Genomic DNA, 18,347 nt, shown 5'->3' on the forward strand with positions numbered 1-18,347 from the left:
GATTTGTCCTGGACAACACCCCTCTGCCTCTGATTGCCATTCTGTTTGGCCAAAGGGAGGATTATTTCCTGAACATGAGGATTGTGCTGAATGTGAATGCTCATGTGGACACACAAACAGAGAATCCCTCACCAGAAAGTGTTTCTCTAAGTTAAGAGACTGTTTCACTAAAATTCATTCTGAAATTCACTAAATTTCACTAAAATTCATTCACTAAAATTTCATTTTAAAAATATTCCTTACTAAAGCACAGATTGCATGAGCCACACAGAATTACTGGTGGAGAGCACAGAGTACTGCTTTCCTCAATCCATGCTCTCCCTGCATGGCTGAAATGGGAAGAAATGCAAAGAAATCTCCTTTTACAGCCAAAATTGTGGCTGGTTTTGCCCCAAATGTCCTGAGAAGTGGCATTAATACAGCCAGGCTGCAGTCTGGAGAAGCACCCAGACTGTCAGTGCTGCTGGAGCAGCTTCATCCCTCACTCTTAAAGAGCATTTAAATATTGGTATCAAATTAGCCCAATTAGTGTTAGTGGAGTCTATGACAAATCCAGTTCAGCCTCCTTAAATCACTCCAGCCAAGCTTTGTCTAAGTTCTGTCATTTTTAAGACTCAGGATCCAGCTACATCTGCTCAGTGGAGCCTCCCACTACCAACCAGGTCTAACCCTGCTGCTTTTATCAGTCCAGAGGAGTGGGATGAAGCAAAATGAACTGCCAGACCACAATCACTCCCTTCTTCACACTGCCCATCCTATTGCAGAGATGGAGGATTTAAATCAGCGTGGTCACAAAGTGCCAGCAACCTCAGGAAAAATGGAAAAGGAAATCAAACTAAAACGTAGCTGCCAAAATGGAGTGACTCTCTGAATGTGAGCTTGTGCTGGTTTCAATGTGTTTCTCTTTATGCTCACAATGATTCACACTGCTGCTGAGTATTTTTTGTCTTATTTAGACAAAACGCCACATATATATCCTTCCTAAGGTGAATTTAGCTAGGAGAGCATGAAGGGCAGTAGTTTGAAAAAGTTCTTGATTGTTAGAAGTGGAAGAAAAGGAGTTCCCAAATCCAGACCCATGGTGATGCCTCAGGTTTTGGCTTTTCTATGTTTCAGGTTCTGTGCTGCTTTAGTGTGTGGGTCTGAGCTTCACATCAGGGGATGCTGAGCTCTGCACAGAGCAGGGAGACAAAACAATTCCTGCTCCAGCTGGGCACCAAGGACAAATGATCCAAAGCTCAGCCCAGGAGCACAAACAGCGTGGGCTGCAGAGAGAAAAACAAGCAGGGTGGGAGTGCCTGGGCTAAAGCTGGAACTGGACAATGAACTGCAAGGTGCAAATGGAGCAGAGCTGAGCCAAGGCAGAGACCCCGGGAGCGCTCGTGCATTTTGGGACCATTTGGGTTCCTCTTGGGGGCAGCCCTGGCTGGGCTCTTGTGCTGCCCAAGGTGGATCCATGGAGGAGATGCTTTGAATAAATCCCTGCTTTATTCTGGAGCTCTGTCCAGCCTCTGCTCCAGGGCAGCCTGCACAAGGCGTCAGAGGGGTGAAGGATGCTGAGGCTTTCCTGAAGGAGCTGCGGCAAGAACAAAGAGCAGCTCGTGCAGAATCTCTCTGTCTGAACTGAACTGTCACCTGGAAAGCTGTTGATAAATAATTACAGAACTTTAACAGGAGCTTTCCTGTTCACAAAACCAGGATTCACATTCTGGGCTTGCAGGATTCAGTATCTAGGGAAGGGAACTTTTGATCTTGCTCAGCTTTATCAGGAGTGCCAAGGCAGGACTCCTGGCAGAGCCTCACACTGTGCTCCTGGATTTTGACATTCCACTCAGCCACAGGGATGGGCAAACCAGTGAGGAAAAGGAGCCCAGCAGCAGAAACTGAACTTCTGAAGGCTGAAAATATTGACAGAGTTGATTCCTGGGGTATCTACACAACTTCATCCAGCCTGGTGCTGGAAGTTGGAGGATAAGCTAATAAAAAAAGGAATTTTCTTGAAGGCTGCTTACAAGTCTGAGCAGAAAGTGAAGCTTCCATGAGGCTGGGAATGTGTAAATCCCTGATATCACACAGTGGGAAATGTCTGTAATCTTTGGAAAAAACAAGTTTTCCAGTCTACAACAAACTCTCATTTTTTTGGCTAAGAACTAATGGCCAAGTTTCACCCCAGAGAGTAAATGAGAAGTAAAACAAGTTCTGTCCTAAAGATTTCATGCATTTAGGCACTTTACACCTCAACAAATTGCAAACAATTAAACAGGAGCCCACAAACTGCAGGCAGTTTGTAATTCACCATGCTCTGAAGTCTTGGTGAGACTGGATCATTATTCAGTAAAATAATACCCCCAGAAGTGGTAAATACACAATCAAATAAAAGCAAGTTCCCTTCCTGGCTGCTCCCTAAGAGCTGCAGTGCTCCTGCAAACCATCAGATCCTTCTGATTAGATAAAAAAAAACCCAGCAGAGAACTGGGAGGCACAAGAGCTGCGAAATCACAATTAAACAAAAGCAGGAAGAAATGGGGAGATTGTGTGGAGCAGACGACACAGAGCAAAATAAAGCACACAAACTAATGCAGCACCTTGGAAATGAGGGGAATATGGTGATAAGATTCAAGGGGAAAACCTGGGAAATCTCTCACAAAAAGTAATATCTGAGCCATTTATCTCACAGTCAAGGCTGGCGAAATCTTTTGCTTTGCCCTGAGACAAGAAAAGCATTAAGTGAGGTTTCTAAGAGCTGCTTAGCTGGAAACCTGACCAGCGTGGAAGAGGCTGTTAAGCCAAGATTACAATAAGCTGGGCTTCAAACTGTGTGAAATCACAGGAGGTAATCAAAGCATTGATTCCAGAAAGAACCCACAGGAAGAAATTCCTCTCCACAAAAAGAAATTCCACAGAGATCCCTGCTGGAATGGTGAGTGCACAGAGAAGAAAAGCAGGAGCTGCCCCGTGGCCACGAAACCATTGATTGCCAAACATCTGCTCCAAAATCAACATTCTGCCTCCAAAAACTGGTCCCAACACTCCTGTTTTTAACTGGGAGACTGATCCCTGTGGAACTCCAGATCTGATGCCCTGCTCAGCCCAGGGCATTGGGATCAGGGCAGTACCACCAATATCATCTCCTGGCTGATTTTATGTCATACTAAAATATTATTACCCACTATTATCACCCTGACAGATTTAAAACTGGGAAAGGAATCCAGCTCCCCAATTTATTCCTCCAACCACAGGATTCAGAGAGAACTTTCCATTTACTTAAAAAAAAAACAAAACCGACCCAGACCAAACTCAGTGTCATTGATCTAGAGGAAAATCCAACCAGGAGGATGAGCAGTGCAAAATTGTAGAGCACAAAAATCTTTCAGGAGAAATTACAGTGCAGGAAAACAGCAGAATAATGGTAGTGAACACAGGCTTTTATTTTAAAGGGTAAATAATAATGTTTGTCTTGGGATTGGTTTTCAATTTAAGCCCCATCCAGCCACGTTGTTTGTTATGAATTTAGCCTTCAGTATGAATTGTAGGTAATTATGAGTTTGGATTAAATGAAGAATTTGGGAATGCTCTGCACTACTGGGCACTCCACCGCTCTTGAATCTCCACTAACAAAAAAAAATCAAATTAAAAAGCTGTAGCTACACCGTGATTAACACTGAAATGGAACTTTTTGGCTCTCTGAGATAATCTTAATGCTGACCTAGTTAATTAACTTAAGGTGTGTTTTAAATCAGCCAGGCTGGGTATTGAAGTGGACAGTAAATGTAAGAACTGGTGTGCAACACCCCGAGTGGACCCTGCGCTCACTGAAAATGGAGTTATAACTCAGCAGTTACAGCAAACACTGACAAAGCTACAATGAAACCTGGGCCTTAACACTCCTGATTTATCTTTATTATCCCATAACAATCCAGGCTTTCTCAGCAACAGTAACTTTCCCTATATTTTAGTGGGTAATAGAGAGCACTGTTATTTTTTTTAGATAAGCAATGAGTGCTCTGAGTTTCCTCAGTGATATTTAACAGTCTCTTCATCAGTTTAATTTCTTTTCCACTTATGCTTTCAGCAAAATGTGTTGGGCTTTTCTGCCACAGGGCTTAGGATGCTGATTTTCCTTCAAAGAAATACAATATCTGTCCACAAGTGCCATGTTTTCCAATCCCTCCTTCCTCCTGCATTATCTCCATGTGGAATTATACAGGAGTTTCCTGTTCTTCCAGCCCTCCAGCCTCTCTGAAGGAACTGAGGTAAAACATCTCAAGCTCAGGGTTTTTTTGCTGCCCTCTTCCAAAAATTCCTATCTGATTTTAGAAGAATTGTTTTGTGTTGATGCTTAAAATCATAGTTACTTAGCTGAGCAGTTTAATGTTGAAATTTATTTTGCCCCCACATGCATATGATCACAATTTGATAATATATATAAAAAAGACTATTAATTTTTTCCATTCCCATGCTACTATTTTTTAATGGAGTGCTTCATGCAGAGCCTTCTTTATGGAAAACAATAAGCAAAACTTCAGAGCAGATATTTTCCATCCATTTTCCTTACAAGTTGAGCTCAATTCTGCTTCCTGTTAGGAGCCAGACTAGCTCAGCTTTTAGTTAGCATTTATTTTTAGAGGATAAGAAGCACAGTGACAGTCCAAACCAGTGCCTTTTACTGGAGAAAACCCCAGATTCCTGAGTTGTTGACAGGGAAAAAAAGCTTGAAAAATAATTCAGTGCGTAAAAGAAGGGATGCACTGATGACTGTGTCCATTTGTAGGCAAAATATGATCAGAACATCTTTTACCTTTCTGAACATCCTTAGGTTTAGTGTTCCTAAAACCTGTATCAGATAATGAATTCAAAATTAAGAAACCTGGAATTAAAATGGATAGGCAGAGGAAATCCAAACCAGGAAGGACTAGAAAGGAGTGACCACACTTGGATGTCTCTGTTTCTACTCCCAAACCTCAAGGATCAAGCTTCAAGCAGACAAAACCTAAAGACCCAAATGAGCTGTAAATCCACTCAACTTCCGGGTGAAAGTGGGATTTTTCCTGCCTGAAAAATCCAGGGAAACTTTGCTGCTCCTCCTCCTCATGCCCTCCCTGTCCTGTCAGTGGGATTGTAACTTCCTCAAAAGTTACAACCTGAGCTCCTGAGGATTGTAATCAGCTCTAATCCCCAGAGTTCCCCAGGATTTATCCCGACTGCCAGCATGGCTTCTCTGTCCTCTCTTTAGGCTGAATCTCTGCAGAAAATGAACTCCTTGGAAAGCAGCTCCAGCTCAGCACTACAAAGCATTTCCTGCCCTCCTGACACGGAGCCTTCCCGCTCACCCTGAACTCCTGCACACTGTTGCAAGTCCTAAGAAAAGGGAAAGAAGAAAGAGGCTTATCTGCAAGAATAAATAAGGTGCTGGACTAATGGGTAAGAGGAGCAGCTTTTAGACACAAAAGGTCCTTGAACCTTGAGCTGAAAGCCCAGCTCCACTCTGTTTGTGCCCGTGGCGAGCGCTGGGATAAAAAGGTGAGATCAGCAGCAACTGTAAAGCACTTCAGCTGATCACACCTAAAACACCAAATACACTTGAAAACTCTGTGTGAATAAAGGAAATAAAAGCTGCAGTCATCTTCTGCTCCTCGTAGGGCCCTGCTTTTGTTGCAGTGAGGGTGACTGCAGTGCCACAGTAAATGCAGAAATTATTCACAGCCCTATCAAGGGAACAGCAAAAAAAAAAAAAGGGGGAAAAAAGGTAACCCAAATGGTGCAGAGAGTGGATGGAAACCAAAATCCTGCTTTTTTCAGAGAATTACAGAATGGCCTGGGTTGGAAGGGACCTGTGAGACTGTCCACCTTGGGGACACCTTGCACTATCCCAGGCTGCTCCAAGCCCCAGTGTCCAAGCTGGCCTTGGACCTCACTACACCCCCAGTCCTCCCCTCCACCCCTTGCATTTTCCTCTCCCCATCCATATAATTTCCCTGTTTATGCACAGAGCTCTCCCTGACATTTGTAACCTAACGAGTCCAGGGTGTGGAAGGCAGCACATTGCAGATGCAGAGATAGATAAAAAGGGAAATGCTGCTGTGGGGACCCAGCTCAGCCTGCCCCCAGTTAAAAATCCCAATTCTACCCAAGCACAGCCTGTGTCCCTCTAAAAATACTGCTCCATTAAAACATAAACCAAACCTCAAGCCCTTTTGTTTGCTTGTTTGCTGCTTTTTAAAAGTATATTATCCTTTTCTTTTTCCGCTATGAAAATCTTTTTTTGTACAGGTAATAAAATTTAAGTGCTGCTCCATTAAAACTTCGGGTCACATTCCCTTCACCACACCTCTCTGCATTAGGAAGGAAGAGATAAATTTTTAATCTTTTATTTTTAATGAAGATTAAAGAACAAGTTCTGCTTGGCTTGCCTTGGCTCCCCATACATTTTAATGTATATTGATTTGTATAAATGTCTCATTTAGAGCATATTTTTGTGAGTATTAATGGGCCTTGGACAGGTAAGATTATTCCTCCTGTCCCATTGCCAATCTCTTTGGTCAAAGTTGAAGAACACAATACTTTGTTCCGAGATGAAAAAGAAAGACAAAGAGATGGGAATATCAAAGGATCAATGTCCCCAGCAGGAACAGACCCTGTGGGCACTGGAGCCAGCTCAAAACTCTGCCTTGGATTGACTACAAGGGGAAATTTGGGCTTATTTTTGCTAGTCACTTTCCATTTTTCCATTGATTTTCATGAATTCTGGGTTGATTTTATCAGGAAAGGATTTCTGAAGGTGAGCTGGAACCGAGCAGAGTTTTCCTGCTCCCCAGATGGATGGATTCAGTCAGGCTGCCTTTGCTGTGTGGTTACATGTGGCGCCTGGGAAGGAGGAAACACCAGCTCACATCTTCAAGTGCAGCTCTGAAATTACTTCTTAATCCCCCCTCATTATCATAAAAATTATCAACAACAAGATAATGGAATAACACAATGCCAGGCATTTGGCAGAAGGACTACAGAAATCAAACATTTCATGTCTTTTGAGAAAAAAAAAATTGTGTATTTAAAGCAGATTCTGAAGTCTCACACAAATCACCTGAGGTTATTTTTTTACTGTTTCTGTCACCTACCCCATTCAGACATTACAGTTTTGTAATGTCTCACCAGTGGAAATCCAAGCTATGGGAATATATAATCTCTCATGAAATCCAAATAAAACTCGGGAACTTTTGGTAAGTTATCAAACCCTTCTTTCACAGTTTAATGACAGAAGGAAAAAAGAATCCAAATAAACCTGCTAATCCAGGTCACAGCACCTGCCTCTTTGGCTACATTTTACCCATATCAAACCACTTCCCACTTTCTCCTCTTGAGCCTCCACCTTTTAATTCATTCTGGTTATTAAACAGATTCCAACAATAAAGTCCCACAATCCTGTCCACCATGGATATAACTTCCAGTAGATTGACACTTCTGAAAAATGTGACTGATATTTCTCCAATATTTACAGTTGCCGTGAAAGCTGAGTTTTCCTTGCTGACCACAAAGTATTTTGCTCTTTCACTTTAGACTGCAAAGTCTTCAGCACACAATAAGGAAATCAAGGTCCAGATATCCTGCTAATTATAGGAATCCCAGATCATTCCCTTTTTCTTTCTCCAGTAGACAAAAACCAGCAACTCCTTCAGATTTGCCTGAATAACTCAGGGGATTTGGCCGCTCACAAATAAAACTGGACAACGTTCTCCAAAGCAATCATCCTCCTCCCAGAAGGATTCCAACCCACTAAGGCTGCAGCAAATACATCCTACCCCATCAAGTGCCATCAGCCCGTGACCTCAGTGAAATCATTTCATGGACAAATCCTCCTTGAGCTGCATCTTGTGTTTCCTCTTCCAGCCCCGCAGCACAATTACAAATCAATTATGCTGCTTTTCCGAACCTCAGTCCATTTTAAAATGGACATCAGGGTCCAAATCTTACTGAGTGTCCCCTGAAAGGCAGTTTTGACATCTTTGGGACAGCAAATCCAGAGCAGGAGCACAGGGGGTGGAAGCACAAATGGAGGATAAGCCTCTCCTACAGCATCCTGGAAAAGAGAGAGAAAATCAAGGAAACTGAGATGTGGCAACACTGGAATTTTCCAAAGCACAAAGTCAAAATTAGATCTGTAATGAGAACAGAGGCTTTGGAAACTATTCATCTGCAGTGAGAAAGGTAACAAAGAAACTTAACTGCATGTTAGTGTAAACAAGACTTCTGAGCTCACAAACTTGTCTCACAGACGTGCCTCTGACACATCCAGCCTTCCTCATTCCCTGTTCTCCTGCACAGATCCCACCACCAAAGGGTTGAAAAACCCATGGAAAACTAGTCCCAGAATTCAGGTTGGCAAAATTAGCCCACGATTTTTGATTATCTTTCAAAATTCAGGCAATTAAACGTAAGTCATTAGAAGAGGTGTAAAAACCTGTTGGTAATGAAAAACCAGCACATGAAGTAGATAATGGTGAGATGTTTCTGCAGGACTATGGAAAAGCTACAACAGTATTTTAATCTGTTTACTACAAGGAAAAAAAAGATGTGGCACACACGTTTTGCTGGCTTGTGTCTCTGAAGGCTGATAATTCAGTGTACTAACGTGATTGCCACCTGGAGAGTCAAAGGATACAAAGGAAAACAAGGCTTTGGGGAAAAGCATCCTCTCAACCATATGGAAGGATGACAAAAGAGTCCTGGAAATGGTGACAACATTTCGTTTGTGAGCAGAACAAGCGAATTTCTTGTGTTTAATCCTTGGTGGTGCACAGACAGAAACTGTTCACTGATGTTAATGACAAAGGTAAAGGTCAGCTCAGCTTTGGGGAACAGTCCAGTCAAGCAATGCCTGGGAACATATGCCTAATTCCAAGTATAATTGACTAAAGTGGCTAAAATTGAGCACCTGTTTAAGTGCTCTGATGGCTTCGTGCCTAATGAAATATTAATCACAAATGGCAGCGAGCCATTACACCAAGAAGGTCTTATTTATCCTGAATTGATTTATATAATAATTAAGGTCTAGATAATCAGCCATAGTAGGAAGCCTGACAGTGTTCTCATCTGAATCAGCACATTTCAGCAGTGCTGAACCCACAGTGAAGCACTCCTGGCTCTAATTAACCTTGTCAGGGGTTTTATTTTGGAAAGGAGGTTGCAAGGCAGTGGTGCCACCCCAGCCACTGCTGTGCATTGAACCTTGACTCTTCACACTTCTCCCAACTCTTCTGTACATCTCTTCTACCAAGAGAAAAGAGGAATTTGGGCAAGACTTTGCCTGTGCATTCTTTCCAATGTTATATAAGTCAAGGTGCTAACAGCTTTAATAAATGAGGTGAAATGTTACAGTGACAGGCAATAACAAAAATGGTATTTTTCTCTCAAGATCAGTGTCACAAAATGAGGGTAATTTAACATTACCGTTCCCTCTTAAATCTTCCCCTACATTTTTCAGAAGCAAATTAAATATGTTCAGATTAGCACCAAACCAAAGAGATTAGACTAGAAAATGCACTCACATATTTTTTCTAATCTTTCTTTACTCAGCATTGCAACAATTCCTACTTCTACAGAATCAGATTAAAACGGGGATGACGGCTCTGGCTTCTTGGTTTATCAGATTCCAATTAAAGAAGGCTGATGTTTTCCAAGGTATTTTAGTAAGTCAAAAATATTTTTTAATTAGGTCTGAACATCTTGCAAATAAAATATTGCACTACAATCCGATCAAATCAAATTAATATTTGTCAAATGCCATTTGGCACTTCCCACCAAATGGGGGCAGTTCTGCTGCCTGTGATGGTTTCAGATGTGTGAAACCACTGCCTGCCAAAGGCAGGACTGAGCAGAACTTGTACGTGTGCTGGATTTTCATCATTTACTCATCCATCTCAATCTGGCAGAACATTTTCATTTAAAAAGATGAGAGTTTGGACAATGTAACCTTATTAAAACAAGCTTTCACTGAGCTGCAAAAAAACCCAAACTCCTGCCTAAGAACAGTTGCTGATGTTACTGCTGTGAAGGGCTGATTTTTCTTAGAAAAGGGAACAATTCAGGATGAATACCTGCTTTTAACCACTCTCCCACAGCAGCACCATCTCAGGGCAGGAGCAGCTGCATTTCCATAATGTGGTACAAGAGCCCTGGGCTCTGGGCAGTAAATCCAGCCCAGACAATGAGGTGGATCTGCCACAGCAGCTGTCGAGCCCTGACCAGCCAGGCCCAGCTCCACGCTGGGCTGGACTGGGAAAGCTGGGCCCAGGTGCACAATGCTCAGTGCAGGGGCTCCTGAATGGGAAATTTCCAGCTGGGCTCAACAGTGATTCCTAACAGATGAGGCAAATCCAAGGAACACCTGTTAGCTTTGGGAAGAAGGGGGAAAAATTGGCACCATAATGTGGGATGAATCATCAGAATATAAAGGCAGGAACAGCACTAAAGGGAAAGAATGGATTTGCTTTCAGATCTGCGAGCGACACAAGAATATTTAATATTTGTCACATTCTTTCTAGAGGGACGGTGACTCATTTAGATCAGGATCCTTTCATAATTCAGCTTCAACTAAATTACAAAGGCAGCTCTCAAACAAAGAGCACATTAAAGATGGGTTTGAAGAAGACAAAGCTCCAAAGGAGCTCTGAGCCCTGCACGCTCCCTCAGACAACGTCAGGCCACAATAAATAGAACTCATCACGAGGAGGTGCTGGGCTGCTCATGGCAGCTCTGAACCAGAAACCCCTGGAGTTTAAAGGCACCTATTCCAGACACAGTGATGTCTTTTAGGGCTACCTAAAACCAGAGGGCAGACAAGAGTTAAGGGAATACAAAGCAGTTCTATTGCCTGAAGCCCTTCAGGTACATTCAGGGCACACCAAGCCCCCCAGGGGCTGCACCCAAAATGCACCACGGGTCAGGGGGGCACGCTTTTATAAGTTTGGCCCATTTGCATTTTGGGGGTTCATCCTCCAATTCCAGCTGCAGGCAATGAAGTCACTGACCCCCAGTTTGCTCCCCCAGGTCACTTTTGTTCCCATCTCTGGGCCTGAGGCAGTGAGGTGTCCTTGACTGCCAGGCCTGGAGAGGAATTGCTGTGTCTGCCCAAAATGGGAAAGCAGCAGCTGACACTGGGGGTGGAGCTCAGAGTTACACACTGAAGAACTGCAGGGTTACAGATGGATGGAAACAGAAAAGCTCAAATCCTAAAGCATTATTCCCTTTCAGAGGCTTGACAAGGCCTCTACCTTGCCAAGTCTCTATGCTAAATATCTCCTAACAGTATGTATCTAACAACAGCATACCTCCAACAACAGAAAATATCTAACAACAGTGGTGTTTATATTCCCCTGCAATGGGGGCCCTGTCCAGGCAGGATGAGGGTGGGCACCTCCCTGCAGAGAGGATGGGAGACCCAGCACAGTAAGAACAGGAGGGAGCTCTGTGCTGGGATGGTGCTCACAGGGTCTGTTCCATTGTCTCACGTGCACAGGTCAGAAACAAGAAGTATGGAAAGAGTTTTCACTAAGTTTTCCTTATCATGCCTAAAATCAAGACATCTCAAGCTCAGGGAAAACTTTTAGCTCCAAGAAAATCTTGTTTCTAACTACCTTAACACTCTGAACCATAATGACAAACCTTGCAGAATAAAATCAAGGCTATTTTAAACTTATGAGTCAGATTTTGTCTTCATTTCCACCACAGAAGTAATTTGTTACTTCAAGTTGAGATATTTGCTTTACAGAACCTGCTGTTATTCAGGCATTGTGCTACCTGAGGAGTACCACGAATTGCAGGGCAGACATGCAGCAGTGGGGCAGCTCCTGACCTACTTTAGATTATCTCTGCCACATCTCAGAGCTTTCAAACATCACCTGGAATGAAGCAGGTCACAAAGAAATGGGCTGGGAAATGTTTAAGGCTGCCACAGAATCAATTGAGTGTGAATGAGAAGCCTTTTGGGACGTCTGTCTGTGCTGAGGTGGAATTCCTGCTTTGATCTTAAAATATCCTTCTCAGACAAGTGGGGTAATGAAGACCATCAATAAAGAGGCCAAAATACCGTGGGCACCTTCTGGCAGAGATTCTGGAAAGGTTAATGGATGAGATGGAAATCCACCTCCAGCCTGCCTCGTGTCTGCTCCATTCCCACAACATCTGTGTTTGGAGGGAACAATTCCCTGCATGGGCTGGGTGGAGAGCTTTTGGAAGCTGGTTTGGATAAAGCTACTATTAGCAAAGGGGAAAACAGGCTAAATAAAAATGTCACGTGGGCCATGCAGATCCTTGGTCTCCAGAACACTGGCAGAGACCCTGACAAGGAAAGTGAATGTGCTTTATTTTATAAAGTCAATGACCTGTGGACAATGTATGTCTGCAGAAACGGTGTTATGGCAGGATTTCAAACATTAACCCCTCAGGAAGAGTGGGAACACTGAAACACTGGATGGGCAAACCAGCAGGGACAGGGACAGAGCAGTGCTGTCACCACACAGCTCCCATCTCACCCCAGCTCGGCTGGCTTGGAAAACTCACCTGCTTCCCAAAGATGAATTCTATTTATTCACTTATTCTGCCTTTCTTTAGGAATGCTGGGATAACAAGCGCACAGGACAGAAAACAGTTGGTTTGCTCTGGATGTGTTTCCCCTGATGTTCAAACATCTGTTCTTGGCTCAGCTGGGGTAAAATGAGACAGGAGTGTCATTGTTCCAGCACAATCTCCTCCCAAAATAAGTGACATGGTGGCATTTACCTGAATGAAATGAAGTTCCTCCCTCCTGAGCCAGGTTTGTGCTGCCAGTGCCATTTTCCTCAGGGTCTGCACACTCCCTGTCCCTGCAGTCCCTTCACTCTTCCCACACCATCCAACACGACTCCAGATGTTCCCATTACCCACAGAAACCCCTAATTCCTCTCCTGGACCCCACAAAGCTCTTGGCTTCACTCCACTGGTTAATTATGCATTTGTATAAATATTTATTTTCTTTAAGGGCTTTCATTCTGCTGCCTTTCTCTTTCATTACAAGTCCCCTGGTTCTTGTGTTGTAAGAGCAGCTAAGTGCAAGTGCCAGATTTACTTTTTGTGTGTGGCAATTCATTACTGGGATATCTCCATCGTGTGCCCTCTTTACGTCCCCTCTCTGCACTAAACTGTCCCAGAGTTTTAATTCTTCCCTCACACAGAAGCCATTCAAGCCATTTGCCATAATTAAAACAATTAATTTCAGGAAAGATCCAGGCTGCTACACAGAGAATTCAGAAAGGAGAGAGGAATAAGTTGAGAGAATCACGGAGCATCCTCCACCTACTGGGACTTTTTGGAAGCTTTTCCCTGCACACATTTCCATGCAGAGAAGCCCACTGCTCTCAGGCAGCCCAGCTAATAATATTTAAGTGTTTTAATAATCTGGTAAAGTGCAATGAATGTGTTTAATTTATTAAGAGTTTCTGTAGCAGCACTGCCGGGTTTGAATTCCTGCTTACAAGAATTTAAATTTATTACTACAGCACTAACTTATGGGCCTGCTTTTCCCAGGAGCAGCAACTTGAGAGGAAGAAAACTAAAAGGATTTTTTTTTTATCCACAAGAATCTCTAGGACACAGCACTAAAAATGTATTTACAATGAAACCAAGATAAAGACTTTTTGTAGCTGAATTTTAGTCTATTAATATTTAACAGCACCAACATCTAATTAACATTTCAGCAGAGATGACCTTTCCAAGAAACAGGTATGTCTACATAAATATATACAGTTTTTTTGGCTGATAAGATGGTATGGATGACATGTCCTTTGGGAGGGACTGAACTGCAAGGAATATTTTTTAAATCTTGTAAGGTTTAAGAAACCACTAGTAAGTTCCTCACTAGATTGTAAATAACTGAGATTGGACATCAATTAAATGACAGCCAGTTCTTTCTCTTCTTCTCTCCAAAAATTTTGGAAAAGCCAGTTTGTGACACAAGACAGGGCATCAGTTCTGAGTGAAACACTCCTGGCTGCTCAATCTTCAGCCCCTTTCCTGCTGCAGTTCTGTCTCCCTTAATCTTTCTGTGCTCTCACAACAGACTCGTGTTTATGAAGGAACATTCGTGTAACTATTTGGTTTGGAGCTGTCTGGAATCATATTTAGGGCGATTAGTGAAAATGAACAGTGGATTGGCAGAGAGGGGGGAGAACGTCCTGCACATGGAAGGGACAGACCACCCCAACCAGGACATGCCCATCTACCTCAATTCTGTAGAAAAGCCAAAAAATAAAACCACCAAAAATCCTCTGCTGATCTGCCTTGATTAATATGATCAGTGAAGTCTCAAGCCATGACACAAAGAGCTCCACTCTGGTTAATTAGCCCGGCAGCCAGGGGAAATGCCCAGAACGCTTTGATACCTCCCCTTTATTGCACTGAAAGGAAAGCAAGATGTTATTCACAAACTACATCTAAAGGACAGGCAAAGCTTGTTTATCAGCCTCAGAGCCTCCCACCACTCTGCAGGGCCATGATGATTACCTTTATTAAACTCAGCTCTTCACCAAAGCTCTGCAGAGGGCTTGGATGGGCCCTTAAATCAAATCCACCAGAGGTCCTGAAGCTTCTGAACAAAGCTGCGTTTCAGCTGGAGGATGTATTTATTTGTCTTGCTTTGTAACAACTTCTCACAAAACAGAAAAGCCTTTGTTTGACCCTTTACTGAGATAAACTACAGTGAATTAGTTATTCTTTGGTCTGAACAGAACTAATTACTCGGCATGAATCTCAGACAAGAGACACTTTCTCCTTCCAAGGGCACCAAGAGCCCATCCTGCTCAGCCAAGCCTCCTTTTGAAATGTTTAACATAGAACAAGAAGCTGAGCTCCATAATTCACTTCCTTCACACCCGGCTGCACAAGGAGCAGCAGCTCTGAACCAGCCCTGCAGAGCTTTGGGTGGCCACAAACAACTCCCCAGGCTGCTCAGAGAGGGGGGAAACAGTCACAACCACGTCCTCTCTTCAGAGTATTGTCATTTCAACCAGCTGTCTCTGAAAGACACAACTGAGGTAGAAAAGAAGGGGGGAAAATAGTCTTGAAAAGCAAATCTGCATAATTTGTTATCTAATGTGACTTGCTGCAGTCAGGTAAGAAATGCAGACTTTCTGTTTTATAAAAAGGCTGTGATTTAACTGCCTGCAGAAATAACGTGTTGCTTTCCCTTTTTTTTTTTTTTTTTTTTTTTTTTTTTTTTTTTTTTTTTTTTTTTGTGGCTGGTTTGTTTTTTGAGTGGTCTGGCTTGTTTGTTGCTTTGGGTTTGTTTTTGTTTTTGGTTGTTTTTTTTTTTTTTGGTAGAAGGCAGGATGGTTGAATTAAATGTTTCACATTATAGAAGAATGTCTGTTCCTCGTGGAATAAAACCACATCTGCACTTTGTACCTCCAGGTTCTTCCACCCTCACACACGGCAGGATCAGGATCTCTATCTCCAGCAGGAATCCAGCCTGGATTCCCTCTGGGATCAGCACTTTGCCTTGCATTTCTACAAGCAGCCAACTTTTTTCCCCCCTGTTTTGATGACAATGGTTGTTTGGCCATCCAGCCTCAGTTCCAGCTACAATAACCTTCTGGACAAAACATTTCATACCATTGCTCCTGCCAAAAATTTAATTGTATCCAACGATGCATCAGAAACAAAAGTGTTACCTAATGAATTTTTTTTCCTTAACTATGGCTTTATCTTTCCTTCTTCACTAATTTCTCAAGGTTGCTGGAATGCAGATCCTACCCTGGCACGGGAAGTCACCAATACCCTGACTGCTGGTTTTGAGGGCTGCATCTCCTGATCAGCAGCACAACTCTCCTGGTTGTTCCCCGATTTGTTTTTTTGAATGATTATTAAAAGTTTGAGATGGTTCACGCACAAAGATGGGCACCAGGCCAAGCTTCAGCCCGGCTGAAGCAAAGATGTGCTGGTAGACAGGGATGTGCTTCCCTGGAAAATTAAAGCCAATGAAGTGCAACAACTCTGGTGGCACCTGGGGACTGATGAGCACAGGAGCTGGACACCTGCCCAGATTTAACATCAGCCCACTTAAGGTTACAAACACACTTAAGTATCTTTTTACAACAAATATCTTTCTCTTTTTTTTTTTTTCCTTAAAACTGAGCACCAGTATAAAGGACTGGCCCAACTGCTGCTGTGAACGTGGCTCTGAAGCCTTTGTTAAAGCAAATCCATCTTTGTGGATGCATTTTGCACATTTCGTGTTGACACCAAAGCGAGGTGTGCAGCCAACTGAGAGCTCCCTCAGTTTGTCACTCCTGACAAAGATAAGGAACCTGGTTAAGATATAAAACTGAGACTTCTAAGGAGCACAGAATCTTAGAAAAGCGTGGGTTGGGAGGGACCTTAAAGCTCATCCAGTGCCACCCCTGCCATGGGCAGAGACACCTTCTGCTGCTCCAAGCCCCATCCAGCCTGGCCTTGGACACTTCCAGGGATCCAGGGGCAGCCACAGCTGTTCTGGGCACCTGAGCCAGGGCCTGCCCACCCTCACAGGGACACATTTAAGTGGGTTTGGAAAGAAAGCCCAGAGCAGATGACATTCTTCATCAGGAAGATTTTGAGAGCCCTGTTTGTGTGCTTGGCTCTTTGAGCCGTGTTGAGCATCCGAGGTGTGAGACTGAGCTTCCCCCTGGCATTGCGTGGGGTCACACAGGGAGCAGGTGAGAACCTGACCTTCCCAAAGCCCAGAACTCCAGCTGTGACATTTACACAGATGAAACATGCCTTGCTCTAAGCAAGACTTTTCCATTTATCCAATTGCCAAGTGTCAGGGCCTGACGTGGATCATTCTCCACTGCTGACAGATGAGCAATTCCCTGCCCAGCACACGGGCTTGGAATGCTCTGTTTGCCATGAATTTTAACAGGATGGCAACCCAGGAGGCCTGGGGTGTGTAAAACAACACAAGAACCCTACAACAAACATTAAATTCCTGTCATTTCTGCCCTCACCGGGATCAGGGTCAGGTCACTGACATGATTTTTCAGAACACTGCCTTGGAGCTCTCCATGGGCAGGACAACCGAATCCTGCTACAAATCCATCAATTTTACACTGCCAGGTAAATTCCTACCTATTTCCTCTCCCTTCCACTCTAGCATGCACCTCTATTATGTTTTAAAAACAAAATAAAAGTGTTCTCAGTAGCACTAAACAGCTGATGTGATACTTACAGAGCTCCTCTGAGAATTCCCCTTTCCAGAACGTTTTGCAGCACCACTCTAACGCAGATTCCCAATGGCAGCTATTTTAGTTTTTCAGCATAATGCTGTTTTTGTTTTTTTTTTTAAATAGAGTGATTTCTGGTGTGGGGAAAATGTCATTAAGTATTGCCCTTTGCTGCTCACCTCTGATGAGATCAGAATGGGCACAGGCAAAGCCCTCACTGCTCCTGCCCACGAATCAATATTTACTGCAGCACAGAAGGAGGGACAGAGGAGGGAAGACAAAAAAATCCTCAATTTCTAATAACAATTTTCCTTCCTCACCCCTGTTCTTCCAGGTGCTGTTTATTAAGAGCAAGTGAACAACTCCTGATGGTTCAGTTCTGCTGCCAGGAGGAGTGCAGCAAACTAAACTTTCTCATTTGTTACTCAGCTCACCTTCCCCACGGTCCCTCTGCTTTTCTCCGATTCCGAGCACGGGTTTGCAGCCACCTCCAACACCACTTCAGGCATCCAGCAGAGGAAGAGTTTTTATCGTTGTTTTTATAATTGTTCCACACTCCTTTACAGCTGGAGCCCAGCTACACTTCAAGGAGACAAAAAAAAAAAAAAAAAATGCAGTGAGAGTGTCAGCAATTACTCCTGAGCTCCAGAAGTCAAGAGTTCAACCTTGAGGAAGGAACTCGTCTGGTCTTCCTTGGAAGCTGGTGGTTTAAACATGTTACACTGAATTTTCTGGAAATTGTGGCTGCAAAAGCCTTCTGAACACCTGCCATTCCCTCCTAGCATCTTTTCTTAGGGTTCTGATGGAAAATTAATTAAATCCCACAAATTTATGATCCACAGGTGACTTTGAGCCCTAAAATCTCACTGCTGCTCTGGACAAATTATTGAGGTCTAGACATTGCAACCCGTGCAATTTCTCCATTTAATTTACTTTTGATAAACCTTTACCATGCTACCTGAATTCTCATATTCTTGCAGAAAATCCAAGAGAGTCACCCTGAAACATTCTGACTGGAATCCAAAAGAAATACATTATATTCCCTGTTTAAAAGAGAGCTCCAACTACTCCCTGTGAGATCATTTTGCTATGTAAATACTTCAATAATTTTCATTTAGG

The 18,347-nt window shown here is 43.2% G+C and overlaps 1 long non-coding RNA gene across 1 annotated transcript in view; it reads right to left on the reverse strand.

The window, feature by feature from the left end:
• The window catches only part of LOC119704804, a 33,006-nt gene extending 15,202 nt beyond the window's left edge, over positions 1 to 17,804 (reverse strand). The window contains exon 1 of the long non-coding RNA XR_005258037.1: positions 17,663 to 17,804. This is a non-coding gene — a long non-coding RNA (uncharacterized LOC119704804). The remainder of the gene's footprint in view (positions 1 to 17,662) is intronic.
• Positions 17,805 to 18,347: the final 543 nt, after the last annotated feature.

This window comes from Motacilla alba, chromosome 9 (assembly GCF_015832195.1).
Source record: "Motacilla alba alba isolate MOTALB_02 chromosome 9, Motacilla_alba_V1.0_pri, whole genome shotgun sequence".
Lineage (NCBI taxonomy): Eukaryota > Metazoa > Chordata > Aves > Passeriformes > Motacillidae > Motacilla > Motacilla alba.